General features: G+C 46.4%; 1 protein-coding gene across 6 annotated transcripts in view; it reads left to right on the plus strand.

The window, feature by feature from the left end:
* The first annotated feature begins 3276 nt into the window (after positions 1 to 3276).
* LOC130586549 (serine/threonine-protein kinase PAK 6-like) overlaps positions 3277 to 15319 on the plus strand; it is a 29348-nt gene continuing 17305 nt past the window's right edge. Inside the window, exons 1-4 of one of the 6 annotated variants that reach the window (XM_057387384.1) lie at positions 3277 to 3342; positions 6011 to 6330; positions 6641 to 6839; positions 7449 to 7513. The gene's annotated coding sequence lies outside the window, so the exon portion shown is untranslated. Of the gene's footprint in view, positions 3343 to 5632; positions 6331 to 6640; positions 6840 to 7448; positions 7532 to 12320; positions 12578 to 15319 lie in introns of those variants that run through there. The other 5 variants (XM_057387383.1, XM_057387382.1, XM_057387385.1 and 2 more) reach the window with 5 other exon arrangements.

Genomic DNA, 15319 nt, shown 5'->3' on the forward strand with positions numbered 1-15319 from the left:
TGTTACATCTTATTTGCAGCATAAATGGCTACATTTTGTGTTGCTCTTTTCTCATTTAAGTATATTACTATTATTATTCGGAATCTGGAGAATTTCTTTAATCTTTAGATGTATACATTCACACACTTACATGTCTATCAGTGGTCTAGTTTCAGGTGTCATGCTGAAGAGGATTCTGGTTGAGTTGTTCCACCATGATTTCCCTCTCTCAGCAGCCAGCAGGATCTAGACTCCTTCCAAAGGAAGGGCATTTGCTCTGCCAACTGCCAGCAGGCCCATGTGGTCAGGTAGGCTGTGACTGTGCTCAGTTTGGCCTCCTTTAATCATAGGGTAGGGCTGCGGTATAAAAATGTTCCTCCAACACCAGAAGCAGCCGGTGTGTTCCAGTCTTCTCTAACGTGCACTGCTTGACTGTCTGCATGCTTTAGCTCCTTATTGTGGAATCTGACAGCCTTAGCAGCAGCACCGATGTTTCCAGTAGTTGGAAACTTGTTTTTAATGGAGACAAGTGCTAGCTGGAGGTTTACTGTTTGCCCACCAGCCTGTGTTGTGCTGAAACTGTGTGTCTCAGAACAACCAGCACCTCCTTCTGTTYTAGGCAGTACTCAGGCTGTTAAAAATTCCAGCCTAAATGAAGYCTGGAGGAGATTGCTGAGGATAAAGAAAGAGATTTCTGTACCTACTGTCAGGAAAGACCGAAAATCACTCTTAGGGGAGGTAAGAATTAACTTTTTCCTCTGTCATAGCAGTTAGAATGCAAGCCAAGGATGTCTCAGCTACCATTTTTCTATGCTATATCAATAAATCTCTAAGTGCAGATTATAATCATTTAATCCTTTGCAACCCCTGCTGTGGGCTCCAGAGCAWTCACAGCTTGTGGAGATAAGGGAAACCAAGGATACGCTATTGTGACATGCTGCTTTCAGTGGCAGAACAAGAAGGTCCAGTTCCTGCATTGCAGGTCGTGGCTGCTGTGTTGTGGCATGACTTTGTGGGGCTGAACTGTAGGCCAGGCTCCTGAAACAACTGGAGCTTGAAAATAAATTAAATAATAATAAAAAAACCCGAATCAAATCAGGTTTAACCCTTCAACCGTCTCTGATTTCCAGGGAGAGGAAAGTAAATGCTTGATCCAGCCTCAGCAGCTGGAGGGGGTTGAAATAAATTTTAGATACTTGTTCTCATTGCAGTTGTCAGCCCTTACCCTCCTTGGATTCTGTTCAAATAGCTGCTCTGCCTCTATCAGCCTTTCCCCCCAAAAAGTCCCCCACTCACCACCATAGGTCAAAGCCCTCTCCTGCACCAGCCATAGTGAAGCTGCTGCTGGGAGGTGACACCCGTTCYCTGGCATGGGATTAGCAGTGAATCTTCCTGATTTTCAGTGTAAGGCTGAGTTGGCTGCGAGGACAGTTGTTCCCTGCCTCCACAAGGCTGCAAGTGGGATGGGAAACCTGTGCCGCACAGAGGYACGTGCCAGGATTTTGACAAGCATAAGCTCCAACCCTCAAATTATTCTAAGCTCTTGAGAGCTGGGTTTGAACGTACCCAGAGGTAGAGTGACTAATGACAGCAAATGGTGTTAGACTTTTRCAGCCGTTATTTTAGCCACTAGGAATTCACAGGATTCTGGCTAATACTTCAGCAATAGCTGACTGACCTAGTTATTCAGAACAGAGGCTGYGGTCTGTATTCCTCTGGTGTCAGCSAGGGATTTCAATCTGCATTTCTRTAGCATCCTTAAGGATCGCAGCATGCTTGGAAAAACAACAGATTAAGCCGCCTCTGTTCTGGGGGAGTTGAGCATTGTCACAGTCATTTTACCAGTGTGCAGAATGCCTTTCCCAAGGTGACCTAGGAATCTGTAGGCAATGCTGGCTTTCTGCTGTGATGTCGCCATTGCAGGACTGATCATCCTGGCAAGCAGCAGATTCACCTTTTGTGGTACAGGCCTGTCTGGTGGAGCATGACATAACTTCTGCTATAACCAAATAAGTCTGTGAATTTTTGCAAGTAAAAGATCTGGAAGAARTGTGAGGTGGCTATGTTCCAAGCTGTATTGATATTATCTGCACGGAACATCTACCAAGCCACAGGAATTTAACCAGTAGCAAAATAGCATGTGCTGTGTTCAGGTGATCTTCTWGTGCTTTAACTTCAGTTTCTCATCAGAGTGGGAGTTAAAATTTTCAAAGAGTCTGCTGTTTTCTTAACTCTGTCTAAGCTTAACCTGTTTTCTTTGTTTCACTGAAAGAGTTGTCAAGCACTGGAAGGGGCTACCCAGGGCAGTGGTGCAGTCCCCATCCCTGAAGGTGTTCAAGGAAGGACTGGATGTGGCACTCAGTGCTCTGGTCTGGTTGATAAGGTGGTGATGGGTCAAAGGTTAGACTTGATGATCTTAAAAGTCTTCTCCAACCTTACTGATTCTGTGTTTCTTKCCTCTGGCATTCTCAGTCTGGCAGAATTTGCAGGTCCGTCTGCTGTTTCCTTGCTGGCTGTGCTTTGCTCCACCACAGGAGTTGTTTGGCCTGGGAGAACCTGGCTGTAACCCTGTGTGAACCTGAAGCAGCACAAATTCCCTTCTTCCATGTGCCCCAMTCTGCAGTGTGTTTGGCATAGGGTAAAGAGGGACTCCAAGCTCCCCACTGCCCTGCCAGATAGGAGAGTGGAGTTGTGTGCTGATCTTCAACAGCACTCAGAGCTCTGGCAGAGGCAATGGATTTGCTCRACCAACTTCCAGTTCTTCATCTTTGGTGCATTAGTGTTTTGTTTCGAATCAGAAAAAAACTCCCCAGTTTAGACTGTAAACCTTGGATAAAAACACAGGGTGAGCTCATGCAGCTGGAGTGCAAGCAAGGCTTTGTGCTGCTGACATCTCAGGAGGCTACCTGGATAATGGCAGCAATGCACAGTAAGCAGGAGGATAACCCCAACACTGCAGCTGGCCATCCAGGTAATGCTCTTCTGGGATGTTCTGCCCACCTCTGAAYGGGATACCCTTGGGGAAAGGTGGCTAAACTGTAAGCACTTATTTAAAGTGAAACTGCCTCTGGATTGCTCCCTCCTTATCTCCAGTCCTGGCTCATGTCATGTGGTGATTATGAGACTCCCAGACTTGATTCCTATCTCATGCTTCCTCTCACTGGTTGATGCTGATGTGTGAATTTGCAACACACCCTTTCTCCTAGTGACCCTATTGTCCCAATCCTTAAKTGTATTCTTTCACTTCCCTGGCCAGCTTCTCTAGATTTTCACAACCATGAAAGAGAAGAGGGAAGGATTCTGCCTGGAAAAGCATTTCTGCCTCCCATCAGATCCCTGAGCACAGAGGAGACTTGATAGAAGGTATTGAACCACAGCCTGGCTTCATGGGTGGAATTGCTGTAGTTCTTATTGGGATTTTCTGAATGTATCTAATTGCCTGGGCCTTGGTGTTAGGCTTTTCCTGGAAGCTTTGTTGAATACAGATCCATTTTCCTTAGCAGTCTGCCCAGTTCCCATAAGATTCAGACAGGTGGGCAGTTGTGTTTCTCCCAGCTGAAGTAGAAGACAGATGCTGTATATGGTAGAGCTGGCCTGGGTGTCTCTGACCTTTTGTTTTTGAAGTTAAAAGTCCCAAGTGTTGGAATAGGAAAACACTGAATAGTYGTATTTTCATCATAAAACCCTCCTCCAGTGGCGATTAAATGGGATTAAATGAAACCTATTGCAGCAACAGTGCGGGACGTGAGGTGCTGGGGCTCTCCTGGCACGGGGATGTGGCTGGGCAGGGTGAGGAACGAGGTGAGATCAGCACTTTGGATATGAAATTTGCTTCGCTTTGTGTCTGGGGAGGGGACATGGAATATGGAATGGCCTTTTCTGGGAAGATAAATCAGGTAGGGTGTAATGCAAACATTTAGTCAACATACCCTGCAGCACTTGTTGCTGCCAGGAATGGCTGTCCCAGAGACTGACAGGACCTGAGTGAGCAGCACAGAGCAGCCGTGGGAGGAGTGGGGTGTGTATACTGTGTTTATATAAATGTGCCAGTATAATTATTTATATTGTCTTGTGCAATTCTCTAGGTAAGAAGGGAGCAGTGGGCAGGCAAGGAGCATTAAGACGTGTAATGAAGGGACAGCTGCTGAAGGAGAAAATTAGAGATGTGTTGCTTTTACTGGGAAACTTTTCTTCAAAGTGTGCAGGACTGCTGGGACCAAACTTKTGAATATAAAGACTGGAAAGTGTCCTAATTTTTCATTAAGATTGTAGGCAGCAGAGGTTCACACCAACTCAGAACCACCTTGGTTTCATCTCAGTTTGTGCCTTGGTAAGTAAAATCAGGCTCAGCCAKTTGTAACAAACTTGAGTCTTGTTCTAGAAGACTGTGCTAACATGTAAACCAGGAAATAGAATACTCCTTCAAATGTGGAGCCAGCTCCAAGCCTGGGTGACTCCTTGTGGACTGTAAAAGCCGTTTGTGTGTGACGCTCCCCACGCTGTGGTTGTGCAGATGACTCCTCGTAGCCTGGCACAGCAGCAAAGCCCAGGTGCACAGATGAGAGGGATGGTTTGCCATCCACACCTACCAGTTCCATGCTCTGCTTCCTCATCTCTGATCCTCCACCACACTGCTCTGTCCTGTGAGTTCCAGTGCTTTGAGAAAGAATGCTGTCTCCCTTTGTTATTTACTATGACTTGTTACGCCTAAAAGGAACTTCRCTTTTTTTGATTACATCTGTGTATGGGGCCTGCCCTATAGGAGAGACAAGCTAATCCCCAGACAGAAAGGAACCTGGTTAACTCTATTTCCTATACCCTAGGGAGGGAACAGGCAGGAAACYTGGGTCGCTGTGGCAGGCAGGGACCTGCAGTATAATGTAGAAGTAGTGACTGCACGTTTGGGAAGCAGCCTTCCACAACTTAGCCAGCAGGTCTGGAAATGAGGATTAGGAACCTCAGACCATCAGCTCCAACAGGTTCTCCCCATGAACCTTGAGTCTGTTCCTTCTCTGTAGAGCTTGTGAACTTCCAACTACAGCTGAGACTCTGGTGGCTGTGCAAAGATACTGCACCTCTTTTACATGGGATGAACAGAGGGAGGAAAATGGGAATGGAGGGAACATAGCTAAAAGGTCACTGGACTGGCCCATCTCTGCTGGACAAGCCACTCTCAGCAATAATAACARCCTAATGATTATTTGTAGCATGTTACTCGTTTATTTATTTTAAGGGCAGTTCAACAAAACCAATGTTAAAAAAAAAACCCTAAAAAGTCACGGGAGTGGATTTTTTTAATGGCTTGTATCTCTCTTCTTTGGGCCTAAAAGTATCTGAGGGCTAAGCCAGCACTGTCAGTAGTTTGGAGAGGACAAGAATCYTCTTTATTTTCAGTAGAGCAAGGGCAGCTGATGGGTTTGCTGCCGTGGACCTCTCCGGGACTGTAATCCCCAAAGTGTTCTCTGATGATGGTCCAGTCACCAAGCCCATCCGACACTACCAGAGCTGGTGTCCTGCTGAGTACAGTYGCTTGTGGAAAGTCTGTTTCCAGAAGTCAGTAAACCCCGAGGCACAGGCAGTGCAACAGGATTAGAGGGTGATCCCAGACTCCAGACCCGGCAGCACTGACTCATGGCGAGGACAGGGGAAAAGTAAAAGCGCCAGGTCATGTGCTGCTCATCTGCAATGCAAATATATGGGGTGAATTCTTCTACAGCGAGCCATAAAGCAAGCAATCAAAGCTTTCCTTCCTGGAATGACAAGGGATTGGTGGCAGGTCCTGAAATCTGCAGCCAGGCGACACAAGCGGAGATGTCGGGTTCGTTAGAAGCTGCAGCAGCTCCCTGCCCCGGGGCTGTGCAGCCGAGAGAGAAGAGCTGACGAGCGGAGCTTTAATAAGTCACAGTGAAGTGGGGTGGTGRGAAAGGGCGGAGGGGAATGGGAGATGATCTCCGCAATGTTCTTGCCTGAGACCCGGCATATCGGAGTGCCCAGGTGTGACTCTGAGCTCTCTCTCTCTCATCCTCTCTAGGGACCGAGAAAGGGGACGGTGAGAAGAAGGCGAGATGGTCCCAGGTGGCTCTGCTCTTGGCATCTGTCGTTTTCCGTGGAACAGGGATCTGAGGCTTCTCCACGCCGAGCCCTTCTGTGTCCCATCTGCTACCACACCCTGAAATCAAACTCGGAAGCTTAGGTGAACCAGGCACTGTACAAACATGTCAGACTTGCCTCCACCCCTTTTTCTTCTCCCGCTTTCTCCTGCCGTCTTTCTCGCTCAACGACGTGTCAGCGGATTCCGGTGGCGGAGCATTCTCACTTCACCTCTGGTCACGGAGCAATGAGGAGTCAGGGGTAAGCGCCCTCCCGCATATTCGGGGMTCAACATTGACTTGCTCGCTTGCTTTAAAGCTGTAACAACCGTCCTAATGGCCGCTGTTTCGTGSGATTTGTTCCCTGTGTTTACGGAGGACTGGGTTTGTCAGTTTGAACTAAGTCTCCACTTCGCACTGGCTGTGCTGCCTCGGCTTAACCCCTTCCCTTCGGAGCTGAGCCGTGCCACTAGCAAGGATTAGCGTTATGACCAAACGTGTGTTGGCAGTGCCAGCCTGGGGTGAAGTGAGAGTGAAATACTTCGGGGGGTCACACAATTTCTTCTCTCAAGGGATGCTTCTGGAAGGGAAGAAAAACTGGGAGCTGGATTCCTTTGGGAAGGAGTTTGCTTCATCTTCACTCCTATAGCACAGCAACACCGTCCTCCAATCGGCTTTGCTGCATGACAGTGGGAGAGTTTGCCTCCAGACCCTTCTTYCTCCTCTCCCTTGGAATTGTCTGCCACCGGCATTGTTGCAGCAGGACTGCCAGTAAGATCTTGTGGTTTTTACTTTCCAGGGTCTATGAGGTGGGACAACGTGTGGGACTGTGGTGCTGAGTCTGGCGGTTCAGCCAACACTCAAGAGGATRGGGAATGTGGAGGGAAAGTGCCTTGTTGAACCTCGCAGTTTGATGCTCTTAAAGCCTTGGGGTGAAGAAGGGGTTAAAAATTACTTTGGATGATGCTTCAGAGAGCAGACATCATGTCAGGAGCATGCATACTCATYGCCTTTACAGRAGACAGAGCAATATCTGCTCTTAARTATCTTGTATTTGCAAGGACCCTCACCATACCTCCCAGAGAGGTCTASTTAAACCCCTCCTGTATGTATTCCCAACCTTCTGGCAGCTGTGCTGGCCAGGATCCTTTCAGAACGTTGCGACCTGAAGCTATGCTGGAGTACTCGTGTGGGGCTGGGTGTGTGAGTGTGTTTTGGCTGCCTGAAAGCTGCCTAATCTTGTCCTATTTAAGTTACAATCTACGGTTTTATTGGGCATTTGTACTTAATTGGTTTTGTCAGGTTACCAATGCATACAGGCAGGTATTTGCAGTGACAGAAAACTACTGTCTGTTAATATTTGCTTTTTTTCTTTGCCAGGACATTAATGCTTTAATGTGTTTGGGGACAGAGCACTGAAAAAACAGAAGAGAGATTTGTGTCTGGTGAGTGCAAACTCTCAGGTGAGGCTGGGGGATTCACAGAGAGTAAGAGACCTTTGTCCAGTCTTTGTCTGCTTTTCTGAGTTCTCTGTTTGGGTACAACATGAGTCAGTCCCTAACACAGCTGCTGGGGAAGGGAACCTGCTGCCTGGATTTCTCTCCAGCCYTGTCCCAGGGAAAGGCTCATTCCTGATGGTGTGATGAAGCTTTGTATTGATTTGAACATTCAGTGCTGCCTTGGTAGTACATCCTGTGTGCTGTGTGAACAATGGTTTAAGAATCTGGAAGCAAAGCTGATCATATAGTGGAAAGAGCTATCAGCAAATAGCTTGGTGGATTAGTAACTGTGCTCCCAGATGGGAAGCCTGATCCCTGCACAGGGGTTGCTTCTGTCTAGATGGGTGTGGTATGGATGTATCTGGGAAGGTCACCCTGRGTCCTGCTGCCAAGGCCTGCAAAAGTGAGAAATAACACTTGCTTGGTCRCAAAATGGTTTTAATTCCCAAGGAGAGTGAAATTAATTAAGGAGAATTATTTAAAGTTTCCTGTCCTGCCTTCAATCAGGAAAAAAGAGCYCTTTTTAACCTACTTCTCTAATATGCTTAGGGAAATTCACAAGCAGAGAAAAAAGCTAAATATTTGTGTAAATTGCTTTAAACAAAATTGCTTAAAACAGCTTGGACTAGCTTAGCCCAACTRCAAGTAAAAACACAGCCAGGCTCTGAGCTCTGTATTGTACTTGGGGATTTTTTGGGGGTACCCTGCTGAAGTTCCATCTTATTCAGAGCAGTACATGAGCTCTGTACCTGGACAGGACRTGAATGAGCAGGAGCAGCTGAAGACTCACCAGGAGTTGCACTGCTCAGCAMTGAGGCTGCAGAGAGCACAGCAAACTCTGACACCTGCTTGGGGCGGTTCTGGGCTGGGAACAGCTTCCTTGTCTGTGGCACCAACCCTTATCCTGCACCAGTCTCACTGACTTTGAGTTATAATGGCATAGACTTAGTGCAGTGGAGCACAAAATCAGCACTTGGCTGCTACAGGTCTTGTTTTTAAGGAATTCCTCATTATGGTTTTTAAAGCTGCAGGATTACCATGTGGTTCAAGGATTAATGCACTGCCATTGGATCATTARCGATGATACTGTTGTTCTGAGACTGACTTTCCATTTGTCTGGCAAAAGAGAGCAATGAGAATGGAGAGTGCCCACAGACTAAAAGTTGAAATCTGTTTCCCTCAAAAATGTCTCAGGAAATGACACTTTCCCGAGGGCTCAGCCATTTAACTTGAAGTGTTAGTAATCAGATTATTTTGTAATTAATTGATGAACCGAGTGTAGCTGTAGCCAATAGCAGTCATTTATCTTGTGTTAGGAGTGCATCTCAGGTTTTAACATATGGAGGGCTATGTGAACACTCACGGTCATGGCAAACAGAGCAGGATAACCGATATTCCCTGGGAGGAGACTTGTCGGTTGTGATTTAAATTTGCATCTCAGCTTTGGCAGCAGTGAGCAGGAAGGCACCGAGAGCCAGGCAGGTTTGTGGGGTTTGACTCTGTCCCCTTTATGTTTTGGGGTGCACTGCTTGGGCTGCAGTTTTCCCATCAGTTATCCTGTGAGAATAATACAAGCAAACTGCCTTGCAGGCTGCTGACAGCAATTATATATATTTGTATCTGTCTTTGGGAGAACATGATGAGCATAACTAGGGGCTGAGATTGTTTAGTGTTGGCTGGAAGGAAGCTTAACTCTTGCATCTCTGAGCTGGGTGATGTGGGGAATTGCTGKGGTGCCTCTGTCAGCCCTTTGCTGTGCTGCTGGAGTGAGGATGGTGATCCAGGACGGTGGTCACTAATGCCTCTGCTGGGACAGATCTTCTTGTGATAATTCAGCCCTGCCCTGCGCGTGTGACTCTTCCTGCACACAGTAAAATCTGTGCCGTGCCCATGTGCAGCACAGAGCTGCAGCTTCCCTCTTGGAAGCCCGTGTGCCAGAGGCAGCTGGAGCTGTGAGCTGTGTGTGAGCRCGGGGAGCTTCCAGCATGGCTCGCATGTGCCCAGTGTTGCAGCCCAGTGCCTTGGCTTCTTCCTCTGCCATGTGACCCTGCGTGCCAGATGTGGCCCCTTGGCTTGTCCCAATGTAACCTCTTGTCTGCTATGTAAGATGTTGCTATTCATGTGAATTTTTGGAGACAGGTCCTTAAATGTTCTTATTCTAATCTCGATAGTACTTTTATGCTGATTTTGAATGGATCTGTCACACAAAGACAGTGGAGAGTGAAGCCCTGAGTCCTTCAAGACCTGTTTTGAAGCTCTGTGGTGCTTTGGATTAACAGCAAAATACAGCAACTTTTTAACCCTGATGCATCCTTTGTGGCAAAATAATGTCAGTAAATCCATGTGCAGCAATGCAGCTGCCCTTTGGACAGGGATCAGGGAGGGGTGTAGATGTGAGGTGAGTGTCAGAGGCACAGAGCTGTGTCGTTAGGCACAGCCAGAACAGAACACGAGCCACATGAAGCATGCAGAAGGTGGGGAAAGGGTTAGAGTTATTGTGGCTTTGGTGTCAGCCTGGTGACCTGCAGCACACGTCCTGCTGCGTGCTGAGGACATGATGAGTGAGCCGCCTCCCCTGGTGCTGCAGCAGCTCCTGTACCCTCTCTCACTCTGAGCCCAGGTGGGAAAGGCTGGGCTTGGCATGAAGGCACTGGGCTGCAGCTGAGCTTTGGGTGTGAGTTCTGTCTGTGCTGCTGGGTTCTGTCAAGGTGGTGTCCAGATCAAACCTGTGGTCAGAGCGTGTCTTGGATCCTGCTGGAGTCCTGCACCCAGGTTTTCTCTCTGTGGAAGCCAGGGTGTGTTGGGCCTGGATCTGGCCTTGATGTAAAGTTAAAATGCAGCCAGGAGACATACCTGGGAGATGTTGTAGATCTGCTAATCTAGACATAGCTGGGAAGAAACAGGGCTAGTAATTTTTTTTTGTCTGTCTCATCTGCAAATGAGGATAATAATTCCCTTTCCTCACCTTTCGTCTGTTTAAGTGAAACCCCTGGAGGGTGGGGCCTGACTTCAGAGACTGGCACAATGGGATGGTGACTTTAGCTGGGATTTCTAGGGGACTGTAAATAATGGAAAACTTTGTTATTTGTCAAAGGATAAAGCCCATTTGCATTTGGGACATGCCTGTGCTGATTTTGGAAAGTTCAAGAGATCTTTGCAAGTGCTTTTKTATATGTCCCAGAATTAATTTGGTGTGGTACAGCTAAAACACATCTAAAAATATGTAACCCAGCAGCGTCCAAACAAGTGGAGCAAGTAAGTGTTCATTGGGTTTCAGGTTTTCAGTCCTAATTTATTAGTAGGGAAATGAAGCAGGGGAGAGAGAGGTACCACTGGAGCCTTCAGGAGCCTTCAGACCCTGCTCAGTGGAGGCACGGCAAAAAATGTCAAGGCAGTTGTGCTGCTCTTCTCATTTCTCAGAAATAAACCCACCAATATAACAAATATGTCTCTCCCTAAGCTTATTTCTAATGTAATATTAATATGTGCTCTTGTGTGTGTTTAGGCAGGATTTAGAGCATTACATCAGTTTGCCGTGCTGCTGCTTCACTCTGACATGCAGCTTTGCCGTGGGGGGCTGGTGAGGGAGGAAGAGTGGAAGGAAAGGACTTGAAATGAGGAAAGGGACAGCACAGCAAAGAAAACAGCCACTCTTCCTTTAGGAGGGAAAGAAGTACTTCAACCAGTATTTCTACAACTAGAATTGCAGACAAATGTGGAAGGTGTCAGGGTTGTGCTTTTGGATCCCGTTTCAGATTTTGGACCGTTTGGCTTTTCTTTCTCCCTTTCACTGACCCTTATTGCCATTCCTTGCTGCATGAAGTCACATTTGGGTTTGTCAGCTCCTCAGGGACCTAACCTGTCATTTCCTTTGTTTGCAACCTGCTGTGATTGTTTATGGCTTGTTATAAATAATAAGAGTGTTGGAAACCTCAGGAAGKCAAACATGAGTATTTTAGGAGGTATGGGATGCAGTGAAATTCCATGTGTRCATATTCACATGTACATTTGAGTGAACACATGCATATACAGTGACCTGAGTAGCAAGAGTATGGAAATACATTTTTCCTTTTAATTGGCGGGYTCTCTGGGATCTTCTTCATCTTCCTACTGCAAACTCAATCTGCATATTGCAGTTCCTCAGGTCCTGTAGGAAGAGTTCTCTCCCTCTCCTCTTGGAGCTGGCCGGAGCAGTTTGGCAGATCAGCTGTGGGAGGACTTGGAAATGATGGGAATGGCTTTCTTGAGCCCAGGGACCAAGCGTTATCTCTCGTCCAGGGCAGGAGGAATGTAGGGAACTGTGTCCAGATCTGCGATAGCGTCGCAATGAGCTGGTGAGCGAGTTCAGTGCTGCAGCARGGAGGGGGAGGGAGAGCTTATTTTTATCTGGAAACTGCACAAGTGAGACTGAAGTAGCTCTGTGCTGCCGTGCTATCATCRAGTAAATGTGTGAGTGAGGGAGGGCACGAGCACGGCTCCATGCGGCGCGGTGTCCTGCTGGAACGTGTGGCTGGACGTGAGCAGAGTGGAGGCAGGTCGGGTGAAATGGCACTGCACGCTGCTGCCTTTGTCTGGGCGTTGGAACGAGCCACTCCTGATAACATTTATCTACTTCTTTTTTTTTTTTTTTTTATTTTTTCTTTTTTATTTTTCCCCTCCTGTGGTGTTCCTTCTTTTCTGTGCCCTCCCCCTCGGGTTGCCTGTCTCCCTCCCGTTCCTCTCTTCCTTGCTCACTCTCATTCCTCTTCCATCCTTAATCTTCCCACCCCTTCCTCTCATCTGAGGCTGACCCCTCTCTCTTCTTGCCCCTCCTTCCCAGCTGATCCCTCCCCCTGCTCTGGATCTGCTGGCTGTGGGATTTTTTCTCGTGCTCACTGGCAGATGTGACAGCTTTTGGAGCTGTATCATCTAGGAACAGCTATATCTGGAGTTGAAAAACCTAACGTGGTTTCCAGGCAGCAGGAATGGATCGCTGAGAGAATTTCAATCTCCGACTGCTTTTGTCTTGTGGTAGTGACTTTTATTATTTATGTTTGTGACATTTCTTACAGTACAGTTGTCAGCACTGAATGAAAGACTAAAGTCTAGTAGATTATTATAAAATCARTGTCACAGTATTTGTGTTGTTATATTAAAGGGATGCTGTCTGTGTTTAAATACAGGTTTGGCTTGATTTACAAAATTTTATATGCATAAAATGTTCTTATGAATTTCTTGCTGACTTAGAAAAGGCCTGGTTTTGTGTGTTTTATTTAACAATAAATATTCTTTAGCTGGGTATTGGAAATACAAGTAAACAGCTCTTGCATGAAATTCACAAAGTGAAAGGAGACTGGTTAAATACAGACCTCCTCAGTGAGATGCAAAACCTACCAAGATGATTAGAATTCATTGCATTTCAAACAACTATTTTTAGTGTATGTATTTCATTTGATCTTAATGCAGTTTACCTTTAAACCACCTGTCTGATCTCTTTATAATCAGGGATTGATGTTGACCATATAAAGCAAATGCCACTGGATGCCCAGGGGTGTGTTGTATTTGGAGCTGATTACATTTTGTTGTTTCTAAGATGTCTGTTTTAAGCCAATAAGGTAGATGCAGGCCATGCCAACCAGTCACTTAAAGCTGACCATGAACTCAGTGGGTGCTCCTTTATGGGATTTGGGAGCCTGCTTTTGGCTATGGAACCCARGGGTAGTCCACATGTTGATTGCCAGTGATAGGGATTTTATGTAAATATACAAATGTAGTGTTGTGTTTGTGCTTCTGCAAACTGAGATGGTGACACAGAGCCATTGTTCTGGTTGGGGCCAAAATATCACCTGGGCTTTGAAAATAKGCATTTTGAAGCACTTTAGCTAGAATAATTTTCCTTATGGGGAAATGCCTGACATGTTCAGAAAACCATGGATGCTACAAGTGCTAATGATTGTGGCATTTGTAGCACCTCATTTTACAGGACCCKTTGCCACCTGAGGTACTTAAAAGAGCAGACTTTTCTGTGTGCAATGCCCTGGATGTCTTGTCATTATGAAGCTGTGARAGTAGGAGCAGGAGGAGGGATACAGGTTGAAATAGTTGAAATAGTAAGATCATTGGGATCRCTGTGGCTGGATCAAGGAGCTGTCCTAACAGGGTTCAGAACTGAACCRCTTGTTATAATACTATAGAGAAACTCCCTGCTTTCCTTGGAGGCTCTGAAGCTCCTCAGCAGCTCCAGCTGTTGGTTTGAGCACTACTAACACCATGAGCTATTAGAGTATCTTTCCTTTCTGGGATTGTCTGCGCTTTTTTTTTCCTTAAAGAATTGCCCTCTGACTTTAGTCTAGATTATTAGTTAATAAGCAGCACCAAAGGGGCCTGAGAGATGAATCACTGTGTTTGAGGAGCTGCAATACAGACCTGGAGCACAGACACCCTTCCCATAAGCTCTCCATTAAGATGTATTTGGGTTTTCATTGGAGCTTRTTCTAAGCAAAGATTATTCTGGCTGTAAAATCTCTTCTGGGCAGAGCAGTTCTTCCAGACTCTTTTGTAAGTGCTTTTCTGTTTTAGTTCCCTAATCTTTTGTTTTCTTTTTCACCTGTGTGGTATCTTTAGTATGCTGTTGCAATGGACAGTGTCAGTGTGTGAAGCTGGTGTTTCACCAAGGATGGATTGCATGACTGGGGGTTAGGTGGAGCAAAGGTCCTTSCCTGCCATACAAACACTTCCTATCCCTGTGACTGCAGGATCATGGTAACCAAACTGGGAACCAATGTGTATTGGATTTTCAGGACCCCAGTCTAGCACCAGGGAGCAAAGTCATTGTTCAGCTGGTGGCTGCACTTTGCTCCCTAAACAAGTTTAGAGTGGGAAAACCTGGAAAATGTTTGACATAGATTTCACTGTGATGTGCTGATTTTGGAGASTGGTGTCCTCTAGAAGTGTGCTCATGTCTACACCACAGCAGGTTATCTCTCCATGCGGTCTGTCTCTCTGACCCTTGTAAATATTTATTCAGCACAAATAGTTGGAAGCTGAGGTCCTGTAYGGGGGAAGAGTGACTGCTACAAAGTTGAAGATTAAGTGGCAAAAATCTTCTGCCTGATGTCAAGGAAGAGATGGCATTCATGGCTGTAAAGCAGTGTTAGTGAGAGACAAATGTTGATAGTAAAGTTGTCTGTGGAAAAGGAAAAGCATATAAACATTGGTATTTTGTTTATTGGAGGATGTTAATTGCTTAAAAAAACCTGTGCAGCTTTTCCCAAAGCAGTCAATAGTCATAGAACATTTCAGGGGAGAAGGGACCTCGAGAGGTGCAGCCCAACCCCWGCTCAAGGCAGGGTCAGCTCAGAGGGTCAGGATGGATTAGTCAGGGCTTTGGCTTGGAGAGCAAACCCTGAGGATGGAGCTGCCCAGCCTGTCYGGGCAGGCTGCTCCAGTGCTGGACTCTCCTGGTCACGGGAGAGCTTTTCCTTCTATCCTGTCAGGACCACTCCTGTTTTGATTTATGCCTGTCTGTCTGTCTCTGATTCCCACCACTCCCCACTCTGAAAAGCCTGACTCTCCATAGAAAATCTCCTTACCTCACCCTATCTTCTCTGTCTGGTTTTTGTGATGAGATTGTGTCAATCCATTGCAGTCCTCCAACTTTCTGACTGCATGTGGAACTCCAGTTCTTCCTTTTTCTTCATATCTTCCTGATTTCAAAAAGGTCCAGTCTCTTAGCTTTTTATCTAAGGTTTGGTTGGTTTTCTTTTTTTGTTT

Source organism: Malurus melanocephalus, unplaced genomic scaffold (genome assembly GCF_030028575.1).
Source record: "Malurus melanocephalus ecotype Western Australia unplaced genomic scaffold, MMel_1.1 scaffold_1199, whole genome shotgun sequence".
NCBI classification, from domain to species: Eukaryota; Metazoa; Chordata; class Aves; order Passeriformes; family Maluridae; genus Malurus; species Malurus melanocephalus.